This window comes from Chroicocephalus ridibundus, chromosome 3 (assembly GCF_963924245.1).
Source record: "Chroicocephalus ridibundus chromosome 3, bChrRid1.1, whole genome shotgun sequence".
Taxonomy (NCBI): domain Eukaryota; kingdom Metazoa; phylum Chordata; class Aves; order Charadriiformes; family Laridae; genus Chroicocephalus; species Chroicocephalus ridibundus.
Window position 1 is genome coordinate 124,244,740 of NC_086286.1, and position 7,775 is coordinate 124,252,514.

The window sequence follows — 7,775 nt, forward strand, 5'->3', positions numbered from 1 at the left end:
AAAAAGTTAGAGCATAACTCTATGGAGGGAATTTAGTACGCAAAACACTATGCCAAATATTATTTTTATCATTATACAATTAAAATTAGTTGCTAGACTTCAAAATGTCCCCAGTAGATTATTAATCTAAGGTTCAAGAAAACTAAGTGAGACTCAGCTCCAAACCTAACTGTCCGAAAGTGCACTGAGGGTCAAAACTCTCATTATTATAATAGACTCCGGTTCATATTGGTTGTCTAATAAAAGGCAAATTTTACCTTTTGAGTTGCATTGGAATATCGAAGGCTTTTGCTTGGAGCTGCCGGGTATGACACAGGGGATGCATAAAACGTGCTCCATTCCAGAGGAGCATCTAAAGGTTGGGTAAGACACTGCATAGCATCACAAGTTACTCTAAATTCCTGTGCCAAAGGAATTGAATTGATATAATATCCAACCTCTTCTCCACTGAACTGTATGTAACATAACTTGGATATATTTTCTATGCTGTCTAGAAGTCAAATTCCCCAAACAATTTTTAGAATAGCCATTCACCTTACATATTGGTTAAGAGGTTGCAAGTCAGTGGACTATAAGCAGCCTGTCAAACCAAGATTACTGAGACATACTGAATTCTGTAGACAATAACATGCCAAGGAATAAGACATCAATATAATCTCTGGCCATCAAAATGATCAAGTAGAAGTAAGAACTGATTTGACGTGAGTTCAAGACAAAGCTCTAAGTGCCAGATCCTTACCTGAATTGTTAACATGAGCAGAGCTGTAAAGTTACATACATAAATGCTGGTGAGATACCTCCCAGGTAGCGATGAGAGGGACTGCGTGCATAACTACCCCAAGGAATTAGGGAAAAAAATATTATCTGGGATGGTAATTCTGTTCCTCTCTAGAGTCCCTCTTTTTCTTGGCCCTTAAGCCAAGGTTGGCAATGTTCACTCTAACTTGCGCTTGCCTCTGTACCTCTGTGGGGATCTGTGTGGAGCACCTATGGCTCCAAGGCATAGAGTTATCTTCAGTATTAATTTTTCTTTTTTCAGTCAAAAGTGTTCACCACCAGAATGGTGTTTTCCAGGCAAGAAACTACGAAAAGCTTTGTGTGTGCAAAAGAAAGGCATGCAGCAATCTCTGGTGTTACAAAGCCTACCATGATATATCGGAGTACCATGTAAGGATGGAATTCAAACCTGAAGCATTTTGGTCCACGTGCCTCACGAGGTGTGAGATGCCATGTCCTATCCCCAAGCCATACTTAGGCTCTGTCTGGAAGATTTGTTGTTGCTACAGACCACAACTATGACAGAGAACATGCCAGCAATAAAGCAGGAGGAATGATCATAGAATCACAGGATCATAGAATTGTTTAGGTTGGAAAAGACCTTTAAGATCATTGAGTCCAACCATTAATCTAACACTGCCAAGTCCACCTCTAAATCACATCCCTCAGCACCACATCTGCACATCTTCTAAATGCCTCCAGGGATGGTGACTCCACCACTTCCCTGGGCAGCCCGTTCCAATGCTTGACTGCCTTTTCAGAGCAGCAGAGTCTAAATCTTTGTTTCTTATTCATTTTCCTCTGCTCCAGTGTGGGTCCTTCATAGACCACCAGCCCTCAGGGATGTTTCTGCCCTGGGTGCAATAAAACAGGAGATTTGTGTGCTGTTCTTTCTGCCCTGAAGCATTTCTAAGGCCTTAAATTGCCAGTATTCCAAGCCTGGTTCTTATAAGGGTCTGTGTCTTATGGAGTTTAGCTGAGACTGTGCATGTGTGTATGCTGTCACAAGTCTATCAGTTTCTCCCTACTGACTTTTTAACATATTTTTCATTGTCAACATAATTTGGGAGATTGTCAACTTTTTCAATGACATCAAATTCCCAGAAATATCACTGGCTAACTCAGTAAAGGAGAAAAACCTTTTTTTGTCGTGCCATTGAGAGACAGCTGCAGTACAAACTTAACATGTGATATTAGCAAATCTGCAGAGAAGGGGCATTCTGCACCCCAGCAGAAGGTGCAGGTTATTAGACATCAGAAAGTCCAACCTTATCACTTCAAACAGTAAGAAACCAAGTTTCATTATTTCCACTGCTCTTGAAAGTAAAAATATTTGGCAAATATCTTCTCCTGTGGAAGAGCTTCTCCAGGGTCACACTCTGGAGTAGAGTTGTTCTGAGTTAACTGGGAATAGAATTTTTTTCCTTCTATTTCCTCTTGTAAAATAGATGAAATATTGTTTCTCTTATATATTGAAATACCTTGGGTTTAGCTGCTATGCTACCCCAAAACTGATGGATTTGTTGTACTGTGTTTATTTACCTACATTTCCTTCAGTGGTGTAGATTTTTACTTTATTTTATAGCCTTTTAACAGGGTAATGGCTCAGATTCTGAAGAACTTTCTTTTGATTTGCAAGTAGAAAATTATGCGAGAAGAGAATTAACCTGTACCATGCAAGAGCTGTGGTTCTTTATACGAAATCCTCTGGCCTATTTCCTAGTACTTGCTCAGGGCTTCCTCTTTGTTTACATATATAGGCTGGATTCTGGCTGGAGGCATCGTACAGCTGATCAAGGACTGTGCAGAAGTCGTCTATCCTTTTGATTAGCTCAGGCAGGTGTTGCATGAGAGTTGCCTCTGACTTCCAGAACTCCCTTTACATTGTTCTCATTCGTGTGTATTCATGAAGCAACACACTTTGGACCTGTGGCTTTGTGAGACTGCTGCCATCCATCCAGCACCTACAAATTTGTGTTATAAAACTTGAAATTACAAAGGTAAAGAAGCTTCAGCTCTTCACTAGTTTTGCCCAAGTTATTTTCTCTTTTCCTTGCCTACTTGAGCTCAGGGAGAAGACAACCCAAGGTCTGAAGAGAGAAGGTAGCAGTTGCAAACATTGCTTGGATCTGCCTTTTCCTGGGGTTCAGCTGAACCCTGCATTCATCTATGAACACATGGCACCATTTAGTTGGACAGATGCCACCAAAATTGTGTAATTAACTCTGTTCTGACTCTTAGCCAAGAATATTTACTACTCAAGCTACAGGACATCATAAGCAACAAGAAGTCAGTGTTCAGCACAAGTCTTTCTTCTCGTATTCTTTTCTCTCACTCTCTGCTTTTGTCTAAGTGAAGATATTTGATAGAGAGAGAAAAGCAACTGAGATATGTTACATTAAAGAGCCTATCACTGACAGTGTTTTATATTTAATTACAGCTTTGATTCCTGTTTGAGAATAGCTATAAGGCATCTATTGTTTACAGTCACCTCTGTCTCATTAACAGCAGGAAAACTTTCTCTTTTTTATTTTTTTTTTCACTGGCATTTTTTGCTACTGTGAAACGAACAGTGGATTAAGTCTCACAATTCTGAAAATTTGATGAATAGCAGATTTGTAAATATTTTTTTTTGAAGGTATCATTCAGATATATCTTCAATCAGAATTTATGTTCCAAAGAAATAATTTCTTATCAAGAACAGATTTACCTTATCTGTTCTTTTGGACAGAAGCTAAAAATACTCTGACCACTCATCCAGCCAGTTTAACAACCAGAAATCTTGTCCCCTATATGACAGATACCTTATTTATTAAACAGAGACCACATCAATTATACATAGCAGTTTTATTTACGTTAACCGTTGTGTCACACAGGAAGATTTATAGAAGGGTGGGAGGATCACACAAAAGTGTGAAAATGAGGAAAATAAGTTAAGTTACTAGAAAAGGTTAAAAGACTATCAGATATTTATTCAATAATTTGTGATACATATAGGTACAATAAAAAGATACAAATATATTAAAGTCTAACATGCTTGTAAGAAAGATGCATTTAAGAAGACAGTGACGCACAGCCACGGAAACATAATCATAGATAACGAAGCATCTGAAAATGCCCCTGTGAATATTTTCTATGTAAAATGAGTCATTTATTTTCATTTTAAGAAAGGAATACAGTCAACTATAAGCATACATAATTGTAATTGTAAACACATAATTAGAAACTGTAACAATGAGTTAAACGTTAAGAAATCACATCTGCTCCCCAAGTTATTGTTTGCTGCTAGAATTCTCCCCTCCTGTATATTCCTAAACAAAAAAGGCCAGGGCTCGTTGTCTGTCCTTGAGACCAGCTGGGAGGAGACAGCTTGCATCCATATGCTTAGACTCTCCTCCTCCTGAAAATAGAGTGGCTGCATCCCACCTGCTGCTTGGAAAGGTCTCCTATATTGTGTTAACCCCTGAACAGTATTCAGACACTGTCTGTGTTGGGTGCTAGCTAACCAGGACCAAAACCATGGCTGGGAGCATTTAGACAAGTCGGGGTGACTGGAAGATGATACCCAAGCCCCTTTCCTTGTTCCTTCCGGTGAGAAATGCTGGTAGATAAATAGGGCTTGGGAGGAAAGAACTGGACGGAAGGATCAGTTCAGAAAGAGCTGTTTGTATGTACAGAGAACTGAGGAAGTCACTGTAGAAACATGAATCTCAGCTAAGCAGGACGGAGAAAAGGCATGTTTGAGAGAGAAGATAGGGTCACCAGAGATCCCAGAGTGGACACTAGAGCCCTGAAAAACTTTCTAGCTCACAAATGCCTTCTTCAATACTCTGTTGTGTACAAAATTCTAGAAGTGGGATATGTAATTTTTCCTTGTCACCTTCCTTAAGCCAGTATGCAGAGAAATATACATCATATACATGCCAACATCATGGCACAAGAATTAGAGATGAACCATGGCAGCAACCCTTACTCTGAACTACAAAGCTCAGTGTAGCGAATACATCCTCTCAAGTAAACTCTGTCGCATTACGTGGTTGGTGGTTGGTAAATGTTCCCTCCAGCCTGTTCCCTTTTCCTGACCCCAAAAAACAGTGAATTGAAAAATGTCACTCTTCTGTCCTCACCTATCTTTTCCTATATTGACATTCTTGTATTCTCAGCCCCATCTTTCAGCATGTTGTACAATGAATAGGTATATTAAGAGTCAAACAGTGTATTTAAGTAAGTTATAAAGATTCTTTCTCATCCCAAGGAGCGGGCATGAGAACCTCATAGTGATTTTGCTTCTTTTCTTGTACAGAAGCAGGAATTTGACTGACTTACACCTTTAACAGAACTCAGTCATAATGTGTCTCTGTGTTTTCTTAAGGGAGCTCTAGCTATCCCTTCTCTTTGGATGTCTATTAAGAGTGTTCTTCCTGGGTCTGTCTTTGTGGAAATTGCATCTGTGGGTTACTTTGCCCTACTTCGCCGCTACAAGAGCAGCAATCCCAGTTACCCATAAATAAAAGGAAAAACAAGAAATGTTAAACTGCTGTTCACTGTGCCTCAGATAGACCTTTCCTTGCAAAGGGGCAATGGGAATACTTATTTTTCCAGTGTTACACTGTCAGAAGGAACACTCAGGCAGAATACAATGCTATGCTGCTTATAGAAGACTTTATTCACAGATAAGGGGTTTTGGTGTGGGGTTATTTTCCATTTTTTTCCTTCTTTTTTTTCCTTTCTCCTTTTTTTTTTTTTTTTTTTTTTAATTTGTATTTAAGGTCTTGTTATGTCCTGGTGTCATGCAGTAAAGCCCCCCAAAGAATTAGAGCCATAATCATCTAAAGCAGTCAAAGTATCCAAACAGTATACTCTAAGTAAAGCAGGATAAATCCAGTAGGGTTCAGTTAGAAAACGGCTCAGTGGATTAGGTTCGATGCTTGGTTCACAGGGGTTGGAAAGTGAACAAACACCTGGCACATAGTTTGGAAACTCAAAAAAAAAAAAAAAGAATGGAAAAGAAAAAGTAACCTCCTCTCTAAAAGTTTCTTTCTCCACATCACACCTTTCCCTCCACAGACTATTTGTTTTTCCTGAAAACTCCATTAAAGCAGTTCCCCTTTGTATAGTGTCACCCCACACAGTCACTCACTTTTTTTGCTTTTGGGATGGAATGGGAGGAAAGTGACATGATGCAGAAACTATAAAGACAATGAAGGGCATCGGAGACGGTCCTCCAGCTACTCAGCCAGGCAGGCAACCTCACTTTGTCTTTAGTGGCCTTTCACGTCATGGTGGTATCAATAAAAATGAGGAAAACATGACTTCCAACCTTTGTTCTGTTAGGTTTGAACTCACAGACTAGAAAATGGTATATCAACCATGCCAGCAAATACCACAATAAAAAATACTAAACCGATAAGATTGTGAGGAATGAAGGAGGCACAGTCTATCGGTATCGCTCTGTGAAAAATCTTGAGAAGGAACAGGGGCAGGGAGGCTCTATTTACATGTGTCACTCCATCATTTTGACATTTTCTTTGGTCTTTTTGGTTAAACTATCTTATATTTCTCAGATTGGGGGGAGTAGGAAATGTTATTATTTCAAAAGGGTCATCAAAACATTTCTGACCACGTTTTAGCGTGGGGATGGCTGGGTAGTGAAGCTGACCACACAAAAAAGAAGGCTTTCTTGCTTTGTTGACAGAAGGACCTCCTTTCTGACCAAATATCTCCTTCTGAAGTGTCAAACCTAAACTAGGTAGGAAGTGAAGGAAGGTGACAGTGTGCTCAGCTGTATCTGAAGGGTCTGGTGTTGCATGAGTCCTTGGGCTTTGGTACACACATTTTCCTCTCCTGAATGGGACCTCTCTGTCACAAATTTCATATTGCTTACCAGGTCTGTAGAGAAAGTATCATTTTCTATGAAACTTTTAACCCAATTTGGGCATTTCAACATATTTTCCCATTTATTCCAATGAAAAAACCCAACCCCTCCTCCGTTATAAGAATCATTAAGTGTGTGAGAACAAATAAGTAAACCCAAAGAAGCAGGATTTCAAAAGAAAATAGCCTGCTTTTCCCTAGGAGCATACATGAAAAACAAGGATTTCTCCATCCCAACTTACTCTATTTTCTCCTGTTCTTTGAGGCAGTTCACTGTGGGCTTGGGAACACACATTCCCAGAGCTTCAAATACTCTTTCACTGATAAGGGTCTCCGAGCTCACAGATCTACTTATAGTGCTGCCACTAAAGATCTGGAAGATTAACCCAATTCTGAAGTTGAAGACTGCCTATTACAAATCCCTCTCAAAGAATATAGGAGATATTTGAGACAAAATTTTTGTTAGTGGGAAGAGCAGAGAAACTTAAACGAACAAAGCCAGACAGTAATTCCACCTTTAATTCAACTACTACTTATAAATCTCCTCTGATTAAAGATAATTCCAGCATTTTAAAGATCAAAGCCTTGCTGGCTGCTTGATTGGTTTTTAAATTCTGATTTTATATTCTACTAAACTATACACCATAGAAAAAAAAAAAAAGAAATCAGCATGTGCCACACTGAGGGATACCGTTTCATTTAGCAGTAGGGTATGAGCATTGCCTTTAGATTTCTTCCATTACAATGATCTGTCTCTTGACATCAATGACAGAAAACACAGTTTTGAATGAAGGATTTGCCACAATAAAAATTTTCAAGGGGAGACATTCTGAGTGGTATTTTGGGGTACTTTGTATGAGATTCTTTAAAGACATGTTTCCAAGACAGAGTGCTTACAATCCCCTGAAAAAGAGGACCTCTTGAGATGTCATAATTGGAAACATCTGAAAGTTCCATCTGTATTTGAAAAATCTCATCTGTGTCTGTAGGATCCTGTCATTCTGATATGTGCACTATTTTGAGGGTTTTTTTTGGAAAAAGAGAAAGTGATTCCTGAACTTTTCTATACCATTTTCATTACTCTGCTGTACAATGTGAATATTTTCAAGCTTTTCCCTTTTTCT